The sequence below is a fragment of the Thrips palmi genome, unplaced genomic scaffold, assembly GCF_012932325.1.
Source record: "Thrips palmi isolate BJ-2018 unplaced genomic scaffold, TpBJ-2018v1 HiC_scaffold_12, whole genome shotgun sequence".
In the NCBI taxonomy this organism is placed as follows: domain Eukaryota; kingdom Metazoa; phylum Arthropoda; class Insecta; order Thysanoptera; family Thripidae; genus Thrips; species Thrips palmi.
In genome coordinates this window covers 890,156-906,476 of record NW_023144623.1, presented here as the reverse complement: position 1 = coordinate 906,476, position 16,321 = coordinate 890,156, and the positions used below count along the sequence as shown (strand labels likewise).

General features: G+C 48.3%; 1 protein-coding gene across 1 annotated transcript in view; it reads right to left on the bottom strand.

Moving 5' to 3' along the window:
- The window catches only part of LOC117640405 (zinc finger MYM-type protein 1-like), a 34,360-nt gene that overhangs the window by 6,029 nt on the left and 12,010 nt on the right, over positions 1–16,321 (bottom strand). The window lies entirely within an intron of this gene.

Here is a 16,321-nt window from a genome sequence, read left to right as displayed (position 1 = left end):
ATTAGTAGTTTTTTGGGTGTTAAAAACCAGGTCCCTGGATATAAAACAAGAATTTCTGAAATTGAGCTTTCTTAGCAATTTTCAAGCACCCCAGTTTTGTTCATAGATCAGTGAGGCAACTTAAAATTTTAAAAGTTGGAAAGCACTGATTATTATTGGCTGAGCGATAGCGAAGCTGTTCTCCAGGGGGGGTTAAAAATTTTTGTCTGTCTGTCGGTCTGTCTGTCTGTCTGTCGGTCTGTCTGTCCGCACTACTCCTCCTGAACGGCTCGGCCGATCTCGGGAGTTTTTGCACACTTCTTAGGTATGTCCTTGGCTCGGCACACGCGAAATTTCACTACCCTAGCTCAACTGGTTCATTTTTATAGGCGAAAAACACCAAAAAAAGGCGAAAAATAGAGATTTCTGCGATAGACGCTTCTGTTTTGGAGAAAGGGGGGTCTGGGGGGCGGAGCCCCCCAGCCTCGACAAGTAAAAGTGACAAGGGCAAGATCGTGTTATCTGTAGATAAAACAACTCTATTTACAATGGGGGGGTCTGGGGGCGGACCCCCCCAGCATTCAACAAGTTAAAAAATAACCGACAACGGACAAGCCATTGCCTGCCGCAGGCAGGCTAGCGCCGCGGGCCCAAAGGTAGGTACGCCAGGCGGGGATTGGAGGAACAGGCAGCGAGACACCGCGAAGCCTGTTACGACAAGACGCGGTCTGGCGTAAACCTCCCTTGTTATTTTTTGTTGTTTGAGGCTGTGCCAGCTCTTCAAGGTCACCTTCCAGACCCCTATCTAAACATTTCATTTTGCTCGTCAAATCTATTTACACATTTCTAAAATCCTCAACTATGCAAGCTGAACGGAAGGACGCAGACTCTCTGTTGCAACTTTTTGTTATTCAATTTATGTCCCTGTAGGGGGATCGGAACTAACCCATAATTTTCATGAATTATGTCACCTCGCTGACTGTGTAGAATTTATGGCCCATTTTCTGTTTTAGTGCATTCCCTCTGAAGACCTTAATGGAACAGTTTCTAATACCACACATGGCACAGTGAATGTTGATGCAGAGATTGTCAACAACATAAAAACCCTGTCAGGGCGTCATAATGTTAAAAAATTGTGAGAGGGCTTCATGGCCTTAATGTTCCTTATGATAGTTTTTCTCTGAAGGAGAATTTCTTGGAGATGTTGTGAGTGGTACATTGCTGTCACCAGAAGAGCTAGCTGTTTGCCTAATGCTAATTCCATATTTATGCGAGGGCTAAGTTGGGCTATGATGTTTTTACATCTGAAATTTACAAAGTTGTGAATTCTGTAAATTATAATGTCATGTGGAATCACCAAGGAAAGCAAGAATATGGTTAAATAAAAACTTTGCCAAATGCGGTACTGAGAATTTTGTTGTCATTCGACTGTTTGACGTTGATCACACTAAAGTGTTTTACCATGCTAGAACTTTGAAATGTATTGAAAAATTTTATTCCTGTTTTTGTGTCCAACCGTTTTATTGCAAAAAAATTTTCAGATCTTGCATCAAATATTGTGAAATTTGGAAAAAATTTGGGCTGTTATGTGTATGTCAGGCCTCATTTGTATCGATTTGTTCTGTAACAAAGTTTTCAACATTCTATGTATTTTCTTACCAAAGTTAAATAAAATACTTTTGACTGAAACACTTTTATAATTCATTCAAAAATTTTACCATGAGTGCTCGATATTCTGTACTATTTTTCCCTTTTATTGAGAGGCATTTACCTGCCTAGTTCATAGTATCTTCTACTCATCTTTACATAGCAACACCCTTACATTCAATAACTTTGAAGTCATTTGGTTTTATTTGGGTCCCACACATTTTTATAAGAGACGTTGAATAAGTACAGCAGCCTGTACTAGTTAATACAGTTTTATACAACATAGTATATACGACTGTATAAAGCATTTTTAAAAAGGCCCCGTGCAACCTTATAAAGTTTTTCATAAATCAACATCAAGCTATAAAAAATGTCATAAATACTTCGATATAAAACCTTATAAATTGTACAAGAAACCCTATAAAACTTTATAAGTATTTATAAATCTTCCCGTGAGACTTTATAAAAGCCATTTTTACCTGGGCACGATGCTAAAGAATCTCCTTGAAAGTCATCGTCGCCAATCGCACTGGGACTATGCAGGATCGCAACGGCACGCTCTAAATCGCTTTTCTGCTTCAATAGAAACGCATACGATTTTGACTTTGTGTGCTTTCGGCACTTCACGTACCACGACGCTTAAGAATCTCCTCGAGTGTCATCGCCGCCAATCGCACTGGGATTATGCGGGATCGCAAGGGCACGCTCTAAATCGGTCCATTGCTTCAAAAGGAACGCGAACTTCCACATTGACTTTTCGTGTTTGCGGCACTTCACGTAGCACGACGCTAAAGAATCTCCTCAAGGGTCATCGTCGCCTATCGCACTGGGACTATGCGGGATCGCCAGGGCACGCTCTAAGTCGGTCCTCTGCTTTAAAAAGAACGCAAAATTCGACTTTGACTTTGCGTGCTTTCGTCACTTTACATAGCACGATGCTAAAGAATCTCCTCAAAGGTCATCGTCGCCAATCGCACTGGGACTATGCGGGATCGCAAGGGCAGGCTCTAAGTCGGTCATCTGCTTCAAAAGGAACGCGAAATTCGACTTTGGCTTTGTGTGCAATCGGCACTTCACGTAGCACGAAGCTAAAGAATCTCTTCATAGGGCATCGTCGCCATCGCACTGGGACTATGCGGGATCGCAAGGGCACGCTCTAAAACGTTTCCCCTGCTTCAAAGGAACGCAAAATTGACTTTGATTTTGTGTGCTTTCGGCACCTAAAGTAGGACGAGCTAAAGAACTCCTCAAAAGTCATCGTCGCCAATCGCACTGGGACTATGCGGGGTCGCAACGGACCTCTAAACGGTCCTCTGCTTCAAAAAGGGAAAGCGAACTTCTTCATTGACTGTTCGTGTTTTCGGCTTTTCACTTTGCACGACGCTAAAAATTTCCCCAAGGTCATCGTCGCCAATCGCACTGGGACTTTGCGGGATCGCAAGGGCACGCACTAAATCGGTCCTCTGCTTCAAAAGGAACTCGAAATTCGACTTTGACGTTGAGTGCTTTCGGCACTTCACGTAGCACGAAGCTAAAGAATCTCTTCATAGGTCATCGTCGCCTATCGCACTGGGACTATGCGGGATCGCAAGGGCACGCTCTAAATCGTTCCTCTGCTTCAAAAGGAACGCAAAATTAGACTTTGATTTTGTGTGCTTTCGGCACCTAACGTAGGACGATGCTAAAGAATCTCCTCAAAAGTCATCGTCGCCAATCGCACTGAGACCGTGCGGGATCGCAAAGGCACGCCAAAAACGTTTTCTGCTTCAAGAGAAACACGAAATTCGACTTTGACTTTGCGTGCCTTTGCTACTTCACATAGCACGACGCTTAAGAATCTCCTCGAGTGCAATCGCCGCCAATCGCACTGGAAGCATGCGGGATCGCAAGGGCACGCTCTAAATCGGTCCTCTGCTTCAAAAGAAACGCGAAATTCGACTTTGGCTTTGTGTGCAATCGGCACTTCACGTAGCACGAAGCTTAAGAATCTCCCATGGGTCATCGTCGCCTATCGCACTGGGACTATGCGGGATCGCAAGGGCACGCTCTAAATTGGTCCTCTGCTTCAAAAGGAACGCTAAATTCGACTTTGACTTTTTGTGCTTTCGGCACTTAACGTAGCACGCCGCTAAAGAATCTCCTCAAAAGTCATCGTCGGCAATCGCACTAAGACCGCGCGGGATCGCAAAGGCACGCTCAAAATCGCTTTTCTGCTTCAATAAAAAACCCAAATTCGACTTTGACTTTGTTGCCCTTTTCACTTCACTAGCACGACGCTTAAGAATCTCCTCGAGTGCAATCGTCGCTAATCGCACTAGAACCATGCGGGATCGCAGGGGCACGCTCTAAATCGGTCCTTTGGTTCAAAAGGAACGCGAAATTCGACTTTGACTTTGCGTGCCTTTGCTACTTCACATAGCACGACGCTAAGGAATCTCCTTAAGAGTCACCGCCGCCAATCGCACTGGGACCTTGCGGGATCGGAAGGGCACGCTCTAAATCAGTCCTCTGCTTCAAAAGAAACGCGAAATTCGACTTTGACCTTGTGTGCAATCGGCACTTCACGTAGCACGATGCTAAAGAATCTCCTCAGAAGTCATCGTCGCCAATCGCACTGGGACTATGCGGGATCGCAACGGCACGCTCTAAATCGGCCCTCTGCTTCAAAGAAAAGGCAAACTTCCCTTTTACTTTCGTGTTTTCGGCACTTCACGTAGCACGACGCTAAAGAATCTCCTCAAAAGTCATCGTCGCCAATCGCACTGGGACTATGCGGGATCGCAACGGCACGCTCTAAATCGGTCCTCTGCTTCAAAAGGAACGCGAATTCCTTGACTTTCGTGTTTTCGGCTTTTCACTTTGCACGACGCTAAAGAATCTCCTCAAAGTCATCGTCGCCAATCGCACTGGGACTATGCGGGATCGCAACGGCACGCCCTAAATCGGTCCTCTGTTTAAAAAGGGAAGCGAATTTTCCTTGACTTTCGTATTTGCGGCTTTTTACTTAGCACGACGCTAAGAATCTCCTAAAAACGCGCCAATCGCACTGGGACTTGCGGATCGAAGGGCACGCCCCAAATCGGGCCTCTGCTTCAAAAAGGGAAAGCAAATTCCTTGCTTTGTATTTCGGCTTTTTACTTTGCCGAGCTAAGAACTCCTTAAGTCACCCCCGCCAATCGCACTGGGACCTTTCAGGATCGAAGGGACGCTCTAAATCGTCTCTGCTTCAAAGGAACGCGAAATTCGACTTTGGCTTTGTTGGTCGGGACTTCACGTAGCCGAGCTAAAGAACTCCCCAAAAAAACATCGTCGCCAATGCACTGGGACCATGCGGGGTCGCAAGGGACGCTCTAAAACGGTCCTTGCTTCAAAGAACGCGAAAATCACTTTTACTTTGTGTTTTCGGGACTTCACGTAGCACGACGCTAAAAATCTTCTCAGGTATCGTCGCAATGCACTGGGACAAAGCGGGATCGCAAGGGCACGCTCTAATCGGTCCTTTGCTTCAAAAAGGGAAAGCGAACTTACTTTTACTGTTCGTGTTTGCGGCACTTCACGTAGACGACGCTTAAGAATCTCCTAAAAGTATCGTCGCAATCGCACTGGGACATGGGGATCGCAAGGACGCTCTAAATCGGCCTCTGCTTCAAAGGAAAAGCGAAATTCCTTTTACTTTTGTGTTTCGGACTTCACGTAGAGACGCAAAAAATCTCCCCAAAAAGGGCATCGTCGCCAAAGCACTGGACCATGCGGATCGCAAGGGACGCTCTAAATCGCCTTCGCTTCAAAGAAAAGCGAAATTCACTTTTACTTTGTGTTTCGGACTTCACGTAGCAGACGCAAAGAATCTTCTGGGTCATCGTCGCCAAAGCACTGGGAAATGCGGGATCGAAGGGCACGCTCTAAATCGGTCCTTTTGCTTCAAAAAGGGAAAGCGAACTTCCCATTGACTTTCGTGTTTGCGGCCTTCACTAGCACGACGCTAAAGAAACTCCTCAAGGTCATCGTCGCCATCGCACTGGGATTGCGGGATCGAAAAGGGGACGCCTAAATCGGGCCTCTGCTTCAAAAAGGGAAAGCGAATTCCTTTTACTTTTTTGTTTTTTGGGTTTTTACTTGCACGAGCTAAATTCCCTCAAAGTCATCGTCGCCATCGCACTGGGGCTTGCGGGATCGCAAGGGGGGCCTAAATCGGTCCTCTGCTTCAAAAAGGGAAAGCGAAATTCCTTTTACTTGTGTTTTTCGGCCTTCACTGGGACGAGCTAAAGAATTTCCTCAAAGTCTCGTCGCCAATCGCACTGGGACTTGCGGGATCGCAAGCACGCCTAAATCGGGCCTCTGCTTCAAAAAAGGGAAAGCGAATTCCTTGACGTTGTGTTTTTGGGTTTTTACCTTCACGTAGCACGATGCTAAAGAATCTCCTCGAAAGTCATCGTCGCCAATCGCACTGGGACTATGCGGGATCGCAAGGGCACGCTCTAAATCGGTCCTCTGCTTCAAAAGGAACGCGAAATTCGACTTTGACTTTGTGTGCTTTCGGCACTTCACGTAGCACGACGCTAAAGAATCTCCTCAAAAGTCATCGTCGCCAATCGCACTGGGACTATGCGGGATCGCAACGGCACGCTCTAAATCGGTCCTCTGCTTCAAAAGGAACGCGAACTTCTTCATTGACTGTTCGTGTTTGCGGCACTTCACGTAGCACGACGCTAAAGAATCTCCTAAAGTCATCGTCGCCAATCGCACTGGGACATGCAGGATCGCAAGGGTACGCTCTAAATCGATCCTCTGCTTCAATAGAAACGCGAAATACGACTTTGACTTTGTGTGCTTTCAGCACTTCACGTAGCACGACGCTAAAGAATCTTCTCGAGTGTCATCGTCGCCAATTGCACTGGGACAATGCGGGATCGCAAGGGCACGCTCTAAATCGGTCCTTTGCTTCAAAAGGAACGCGAACTTCACATTGACTGTTCGTGTTTGCGGCACTTCACGTAGCACGACGCTAAAGAATCTCCTCAAGAGTAATCGTCGCAAATCGCACTGGGACTATGCGGGATCGCAAGAGCACGCTCTAAATCGGTCTTCTGCTTCAAAAGGAACGCAAAATTCGACTTTGACTTTGCGTGCTTTCGGCACTTTACATAGCTCGATGCTAAAGAATCTCCTCACAGGTCATCGTCGCCAATCGCACTGGGACTATGCGGGATCGCAACGGCACGCTCTAAATCGGTCCTCTGCTTCAAAAGGAACGCGAACTTCTTCATTGACTGTTCGTGTTTGCGGCACTTCACGTAGAACGACGCTAAAGAATCTCCTAAAGAGTCATCGTCGCCAATCGCACTGGAACCATGCAGGATCGCAAGGGTACACTCTACAAAAAATGTCCTGTCAACGCCGTTAATTTCAGTGGCGAAGCGGAAAAGGGGGATAAGTCGACTTATCCCGAAATGGGGTTTTCACGACCATCCGAAAGAGCGTGATCCTGCGCATCGTTTGCAATAGTCTGTTTGATTCTAGTGATTATAGTTTGGGCTCACAAGCCAATTGAAAAAGGGGATAAGTGGAGTTATCTTGTAGAGCAATAACTCACTTGGGAGGTATGTCGACTTAACAGCATGGATTGAGAGGCCCTGTAGTTAAGTCGACTTATCTCGTTTTTCCGCACTGACTGCATGGAGACAAGTCGACTTAACTCCTTTGGACGACATAAAAAGCGGCAAAGGGGGATAAGTCGAGTGACACAACCTCAGGAAAGTAAAAAAAGCACGTCCCTGTACCAAATTTGATACTTTTACTAAGCTTTTTAGATTCCTACGTCATGCAAATCATTATAGAACGGTTTATTTTGTCAAAATGTTGACGTTTTTGTAGATATAGCAAGATTCTGACTTATCTCGTTTGGACGCGGCTGTCCAAACGAGACAAGTCTACTTGTCTCATTGCACATTTACACCCTCCACGAGTTAAATCGACTTATCTCTCAGTACCTGAGAGCACTTGGCGCTATGTTTACTTATCCTCTGCATACTTAAGCGCTGTGCGGGTTAAGTCAATTTAACTCTTTCGAGCTAAACTCCCTAGAACAATGTCGACTTGTTATCTATCGTTGGCACAGACGCAAGAGAGAGACGTCGTTCTCCGATTCTGGCTCTAAATCCAAGGGACCGGCTTCGATTCCCGGCAGAAACATTTTTTTTCTTTCGTTGTAAACATTCATCTGTGGCCTTGCAAACTTTATTCCGTGCGACAATGAGGCGTACCGAACGATTTGGTGACGATTGCTAATGACAATTGCCGAAGCAAGCTGGTCGGTGGCTAAACCGTTCCCGCGGTACGATTCGGGTTCGGTCGATGCAAGACTCATGCTCATACCAACAAATTCATTCCTAGGAAGAAGAAAGGAAAGTAGTTTTGATTCTTGAAAATGGCCGATCAGGTATCTTGTAGAACGAAAACGGAGGTTTAGAGTTTGAAAGTAGCGTAAAGAGGACGCGTTGGTTCTTAATGGCGGTTCGGTGGTTTCAACCGACTCGGCTAGCTGTGTTTCTGCCCCTGCTCATAGAGCTCATTTAGAAAATTACATTTTGTTTGTCAGCAAATTACCCATATGAAAAAGAAAGGCTCCCAAAACAGCCCGAGCGGGGGCTCTGTCCGAAAACGGTTCCACCGGACTGGTCCGGCTGACATCCCGAATGTTAGAAATCCGGCAAGGTTTCGGGTGTTGTCCGACGACTAGATTCGGACTCTTTTCGGACTAACCCGAAGCAAGGCCGGCGAGCAGGGCGGGCTGCTCCCCGCCGCCCCCCACCCTTCCCCTCCCTCCCGAAATCCCTCTCCTCCTTCGGAATCCCCCCCCCCTCCCTCTGCAAGTGCAGTGCAGGCAACACTGCAAAGCCGGTGCACTGGGCAAGCCGTTTTGAATGTTGAAAATTGGCAAGCCTGGACCTGAAATACTTCCGAGTTCGCTAGATTTGGGCATTGCTGGCGGCCGAAGCGCTAAGTTTGGGCAAACTGGAAGATTTCAGGTCAGCGGGCTTGCCAATGTTTAGCATTCAAAACGGCGTGCCACTTTTGTGGCAGGCAAACTTAGCACCGGATTTGAACTTACGATAGTAATCAAATGGTTGATATGTAGGATGAAAACAATTTCCGATGGAAAGCACTTTGGGGACGAGAGTGAACGGGGAAAGGCGAATTAAATGATACACCTCTCGCCCTCTCACCGCCCGTCCCTTTAGTTTTGGGAGATGCAAACAACAGCAAGCGTGGAGTCACTAGCGTCATGAACGATCATCAGCAGAAAATTTTTCAAACTGAACCACACTCCTTTCCGTCCAACTGGTTCGTTCCCTGCGCAAGGCTCCGCAAGGCTGCAGCGCGCGGAGGCGACATGGCTTCAGCGCGCCGAGCGAGTGGACTCTGACGCAGGCAAACGCGATGCGTGCACCTTGGAGGGCAGCTGGAGACTGACGTTTTGCGTGCCGAGGCGGCCAAAACTTACCGAGTTGCCGAAGGATTAAGGCTCCCCTCCTGGCCGAGCCAATCAGAGAGCGCCTCCGACCGGCCCGGGCCAGCGGGCTTTTCCGCGCCTGCACCGGCAGGGACAGTCCGCCACACTCGGCTCGCTGCCGATCGGTCTGCCGGACAAGTCGCTTTCGGGACTAAGGTCTACGGGCTCCGTACGGGCTAGTCCGATGGAAGCATCATCTGATCGGGCATCCATCGGGCCGTCCCAGTCCCGACGCGGGCTCGTGGCGGACAGTCCGACCTGGTCTCGGGCGCTCTATGGAACAGTCCGAGGGTGTTCGGACTGATTCGGACCGATTTCGACCAGGTTTCGGAACATTTCGCTTTTATGTGGGTATGTGGCTTCTGCAGTCCCTACCGAGCCCCGTGGGGCGTTCTACTTTACCCACACAGTAAAAACGGAACCTGATTTTCCCAGGAACTCTCTGGAAATCGCTTATGTCTTCACCATAGGCTTCCTGGGAAAACCAGGTTCCGTTGTTACCGTGCAGCAGCCAGGCGCGGACGGAACGCGACACCAAGTGCAGAATAAGCAGATGTCGAGGGCCGAGTGCGGGCGCTGGCCAATAAAAGGGTCTGTCAGTGGTTTGGTCAGGACTTTCTGTATACCACAATTTCGTTCAGTTCACGGTCACAATCTGCGGTCATCGCTGGATTCAAAATGGGTTGTACACGTCGCGTCATTTCTAGTGAATTCTGAACCCACGACACATTAAACACTTAAACTCTGCTGAATTTTACACAAATAGTGTCACAATTTCCCAATTCTGCGTTAAAGACAGCACTGTCAGAAATTTCCGATAAAAAATGGAAAAATCATGTAGTTTTTCCTAAACTTCAGCAAAGAGATCTCCGTAAAGGAAAACTCTGGGCTTTCTCCGAAGAGTTTCGTAATTTGGAACCAGAATGCCTGCTTCTCTGTCAGGAGATCACGAAAAAGAAGTTTTCAACCAATTAAAAAATGAGGGAAAGGTGAACCTCTATTTTGTTCAGCTCAGTTTTCATGAGGGATACCTGGATCTCGAGGACCCAAAGGAGCTCGAAAGAGATTGTCCCTTCTTGCCATTTCAGACCAAAGAATGCTTCGGCGAAGCCCTCTTTCAAATATCTGAGAAAAGACGTGCATTTTAATTCCCATCAGGAACGAAGTAATGCTCCGAAGAACATTTGTTCAAGCCCTGAAAAAATCTCTCCGAAAAAAAGGTTGATAATAAATGGAGTCTCCATGAACGTGATTGTAGAGTTTTTCTCCATAAAATTTCGGAGCTAATTTCTAACAGTGTAGAAATGTGCGGTCAAATCTTCACCGCTGTTGCAGTACTTAGGACTCCGCAGGTTGAGCCTCACCACGGATTTTTGGCCGGGGGAAATAAGGGACCGGTCCCCAGTGGCCGCGTCCCCCTCGCCACTCCACCCACCGCGCTTCGCCCGGCCGTCCTGTCGGCGCTCTCGGTGCATGTCCGCGTGACACTGGTCTGTCGGGCTGTCCTCCGATTCATTCTGCCCAGCTCAGCGTTTCGCGCCCCGAGGCCTGCTTGCCGGCTGGCTTGGGCTGCTGGCCGTGAGTAGCCGAGGCGCGCGGCGCGTGCCGCAGAGTTGGCGCCGCTGACCGCGCGCATCGCGGAGAGGAGGCTAAAGTGAGCCTTGCCGAGCGCGCTGGAAGGAGCGCGCCGCCTCGGGAGGCGACGTAGACCGATACGTTAATTTTCTTTTCTCGCAAACGCCTTGACCAAAAATTCTGAAACTTTGCACGTGCCTTCCTAAAGAGTCATCCTCGCCTACGGTCGGGTCAGATTTTCTCCGGAAAATTTGATGCGTTTAATTTCTAGCTTTGAAATTTTGAATGAAGTTGAGCCGCATTCAGAGCGGTGCGCAAGGTATGGAAATTTGGCGACCGCCGCCCTTTAGGTAATCTTGTTCTGTAACGCGTCTCCAATTTTCACGTCGATGCCTGTAACGATGCGCCGTAATTTTACCGAACCGTGAACCTCAACATCCAGAGGTCTCCCCGCCTGCTGGCCTGGCCGGGGCCCGCGGTGCTCCCGTCCCCCGCGCCACTCCACCTCCACGCTCCGCCCGGCCTGGCCGTCCTGACGGCGCTCTCGGTGCGTGTCTGCGTGTCGCCAGTGTCAAACTGTCTTCCGATTCATACCGCACCGCTCAGCATTTCGCGTCCCGTCCCCTGGCCAGGGCTGCGGCTGGACGAAGGCGCGAGTCGTATGCCGGAGGGAAAACCAGGTGCATCGCAGTGTCAGACTTGATGATGCACTTTGCTCGGGGTTCCCACCAGTTCACCTGGCGGTCGTCAACGGAATTAACAAAACTTAATAAATGTAATAAGCGTTCACATCAGGTGTACAAATACTTTGAAGTTATTACCAGGGCCAAAGAAAGGACCTAATCATGCACGTTTGTTCTACCCGCTTGTCGCGCCTGTTTCTCTCCGTTTGTCTCCTCTCCGTCTCCGTTCTTCCTGCCCTGCCTCCGTGCCTGTTCCTCTTTACTCCCTCTTCAGGGCCTGCGCGGCAACCCTTTGAGTTTCGCGTGTCGCGATACGGCAGTCACAACACTCAGTCAGGGGACGCGTCATCAAGCACGCGGTGGAAAACGCGCCACGGCTGTGGCTTCCGCGCCCGCCAGGTTTTTACGTCTTAGTTTGAAAAAAATAAAAATATAAATTTTTAACGCGGTGACTGCCCGAGGCAAATAGAGGTAGGCGCTTGAACAAAATTTCTCTGTTGAGCTGTAATCAACTGTATTGAACATTAATAACTTGACTAGAAGCCACCTTGTTACCACCTAAATAAAATTATCGTTTTGGTCTTCCATTCGGTACGCGCTTCCACCATACGCGCGGCCGGCAGCCGTGGCCCCGCAGGCCCGGCAAGCTGGTCTCGAGACGCGAAATGCTGAGCGGTGCGGTATGAATCGGAAGACAGTTTGACACGCTGGCGACACGCAGACACGCACCGAGAGCGCCGTCAGGACGGCCAGGCGAAGCGCGGCGGGTGGAGTGGCAAGGGGGACGCGGCCACTGGGGACCGGTCCCTTATTTCCCCCGGCCAGGCCAGCAGGCGGGGAGACCTCTGCCTTCAGCAGGCGGTCCTCGCCGAAATCAACAACATTCGATGGCAATGAAATTTGTTCAAATTGGTGTAACAGTCTATTTTTTACAAAGTTTAAACTAACACAAAGGGCAAAGTAAAACCCAAAACTATCATAAATTAAATAAAACATAATTACATGGCTCCAGACCCATACCAGATAGACGACCTAGAGACTCTCGACCCTGTCTCCCCGCCTGCTGGCCTGTCGGACAAACTGGTGACACTCAGACACGCACCGAGCAGGCCGGCCGGGCGGGAGAGCGCGGCGCGCGGCGGGCTTATCTCGCAGTGTCAAATTACGGCGCACGGCTGCTACCGCGACAGAACGCTGCGCCGAGTCCCCCCGCCCCAGTACCGGCAACAACTGTTTAAAGAGTACTATATTTATATTTTTAAATGTGATTGGCCATCTGCGCAGCCTTGTGGTGTAAGAAGGAAATTGATACTAAACACAAGGCTTGCGTGCCCCAGAAAATACACATACTTCAAAGTCAGTTGATTGAATGCATATGTCTGCAGGTTACACTGTCATCCCAGTAGTAAGTTTACTTGCCACGGATTTGGCAAGCCGTTTTGAGTGCAAAAAATTGGCAAACTTGGCCCGGAAATACTCCCCAGCCCGGAATTACTCCTCAGCTTGCCAAAATTTGGCAAGCTTATGACGAGTGCCGACCAAAGCTTGCCAAATTTTGGCATTCAAAACGGCTTGCCAAATTTGTGGCAAGCAAACTTACCACTGGCTTTGCAGTGTCTTTGCAATATCTAAATATAAGGCATGTTCAATAATGCATTATGTTAGACAATTTAATTTTAAAAAATGTGTCACGTTAAGCTTGTTTTTTCCTTCTTTTTGGCAGGTGAACTGTCACTCTTTCGCATTGCAGTACTTAGAAATTTTTAAAGAAACACACGGTAATCTTTGACTAAAATTGAGGAGCATTGTTTTCCTCTAACGAATTGCTTCTAGTTCCTCGTACCCAAAACACACGCGACTTATCTCCTAATCTTTCAAACAATTTTATTTGCTAAAGGGGACAAATCGACATAACCCCAACGGGGAAAAACACCCGAGAGATAAGTCAACTTAGCTCATAGAGTGCATGAGTGTACAAGGGACAAGTCGACATGTCCCTAAAAACCTTAAGCTTCAGAGAGTTAAGTCGACTTAACTCTTTCAGCGCGTGAATGCGCAGAGGATAAGTCGACATAGCTCCAAGTGCTCTCAGGTCCGGAAAGATAAGTCGAAATAACTCGTTGGGTGCGTGAGTGGGCAGTGGGACAAGTCGACTTGTCTCGTTTTGACCGGCGCGACCAAACGAGATAAGTCAGAGTCTTGACATATCTACAAAACCATTAACGCTTTGTTGAAATGACTTTTTCTACGTTGATCAGCATTGCAAAGCGAACAAGATGGCGCACCCGAAGTATAGAATATTATACGGGAACATGTTTTTCGCCTCTCCTGAAAAATCGTGTTTTTCGACTTATCCCCTTTTTCCGCTTCGCCACTGATTTATTACCAATGTTTGCTGTTATGCAATTCACGGCGTTTGCTGTGAACTAGTTCACGGCGTTCACTGTGATCTCGGTTACAGTGTTCACTGTGATCTGGCCACAGTAAACGCCGTGAATTGGAGCCTGATTTGCAGTCCTGCGGTGCTCAGCGGCGTCAAACTCACAGTGTTTACTGGGTACCAGATCACAGTGAACACCGCGAACAAGATCACAGTGAATCCCGTGAGCAGTTCTCAGTAAACGCTGTGAATTGACCTACAGTGAAAACTGGTAATAAATTAACGGCATTTACAGGACATTTTTGGCAGAGTGTACGCTCTAAATCGGTCCTCTGCTTCAATAGAAAGGCGAAATACGACTTTGACTTTGTGTGCTTTCAGCACTTCACGTAGCACGACGCGAAAGAATCTTCTCGAGTGTCATCGTCGCCAATTGCATTGGGACAATGCGGGATCGCAAGGGCACGCTCTAAATCGGTCCTTCGCTTCAAAAGGAACGCGAACTTCCACCTTGACTGTTCGTGTTTGCGGCACTTCACTTAGCACGACGCTAAAGTATCTCCTCAAGAGTCATCGTCGCCATCGCACCGGGACTCTGCGGGATCGCAAGGGCACGCACTAAATCGGTCCTCTGCTTCAAAAGGAACGCGAAATTCGACTTTGACATTGTGTTATTTCGGCACTTCACGTGGCACGATGCTAAAGAATTCCCTCGAAAGTCATCGTCGCTAATCGCACTGGGACTATGCGGGAACGCAAGGGCGCGCTCTTAATCGGTCATCTGCTTCAAAAGGAACGCGAAATTCGACTTTGGCTTTGTGTGCAATCGGCACTTCACGTAGCACAAAGCTAAAGAATCTCCTCAAAAGTCATCGTCGCCAATCGCACTGGGACTATGCGGGATCGCAAGGCACGCTCTAAATCGGTCCTCTGCTTCAAAAGGAACGCAAAATTCGACTTTGACTTTGCGTGCTTTCGGCACTTTACATAGCTCGATGCTAAAGAATCTCCTCACAGGTCATCGTCGCCAATCGCACTGGGACTATGCGGGATCGCAACGGCACGCTCTAAATCGGTCCTCTGCTTCAAAAGGAACGCGAACTTCTTCATTGACTGTTCGTGTTTGCGGCACTTCACGTAGAACGACGCTAAAGAATCTCCTAAAGAGTCATCGTCGCCAATCGCACGGGAAACCCATGCAGGATCGAAAGGGGACGCTCTAAATCGGTCCTCTGCTTCAATAAAAGCGAAATACGACTTTGACTTTGTGTGCTTTTGGGCACTTCACGTAGCACGACGCAAAGAATTTTCCTCAAAAGTCATCGTCCCCAAATTTGCAGGGGACAATGCGGGATCGCAAGGGCACGCTCTAAATCGGCCCTTTCGCTTCAAAAGGAACGCAAAATTCCCCTTTGACTTTCGTTTTTTCGGCACTTCACGTAGCACGACGCTAAAGAATCTCCTAAAAAGGGTCATCGTCGCCTATCGCACTGGGATTATGCGGGATCGCAAGGGCACGCTCTAAATCGGTCCTCTGCTTAAAAAGGAACGCGAAATTTTTCATTGACTGTTCGTGTTCGCGGCTTTCACGTAGCACGACGCTAAAGAATCTCCTCAAAGTCATCGTCCCCAAATCGCACTGGGACTATGCGGGATCGCAAGGGCACGCTCTAAATCGGTCCTCTGCTTAAAAAGGAACGCGAAATTCGACTTTGACTTTGTTTTTCGGCACTTCACGTAGCACGACGCTAAAAAATTTCTCCTCAAAAGTCATCGTCCCCAATCGCACTGGGACTATGGGGGAAACGCAAGGGCCGTTTAAATCGGTCCTCTGCTTCAAAAGGAACGCGAAATTCGACTTTGACTTTGTGTGTTTCGGCACTTCACGTAGCACGACGCTAAAGAATCTCCTCAAAAGTCATCGTCGCCAATCGCACTGGGACTATGCGGGATCGCAAGGGCACGCTCTAAATCGGTCCTCTGCTTAAAAAGGAACGCAAAATTCCTTTGATTTTTCGTGTTTCGGCACTTCACGTAGAACGACGCTAAAGAATCTCCTAAAGAGTCATCGTCGCCAATCGCACGGGGAACCATGCAGGATCGCAAGGGACGCTCTAAATCGGTCCTCTGCTTCAATAGAAACGCAAAATTCGACTTTGCCCTTTGTGTGCTTCGGCACTTCACGTAGCACGACGCTAAAGAATCTCTCAAAAGTCATCGTCGCCAATCGCACTGGGACTATGCGGGATCGAAAGGGGCACGCTCTAAATCGGTCCTTTGCTTAAAAAGGAACGCAAAATTTCCACTTTGACTTTTCGTGTTTTCGGCACTTCACGTAGCACGACGCTAAAGAATCTCCTCAAAAGTCATCGTCCCCAATCGCACTGGGACTATGCGGGATCGCAAGGGCACGCTCTAAATCGGTCCTCTGCTTCAAAAGGAACGCAAAATTCGACTTTGATTTTGGGTGTTTTTCGGCATTTTACGTAGCACGACGCTAAAAATCTCCTAAAAAGTCATCGTCGCCAATCGCACGGGGACTAT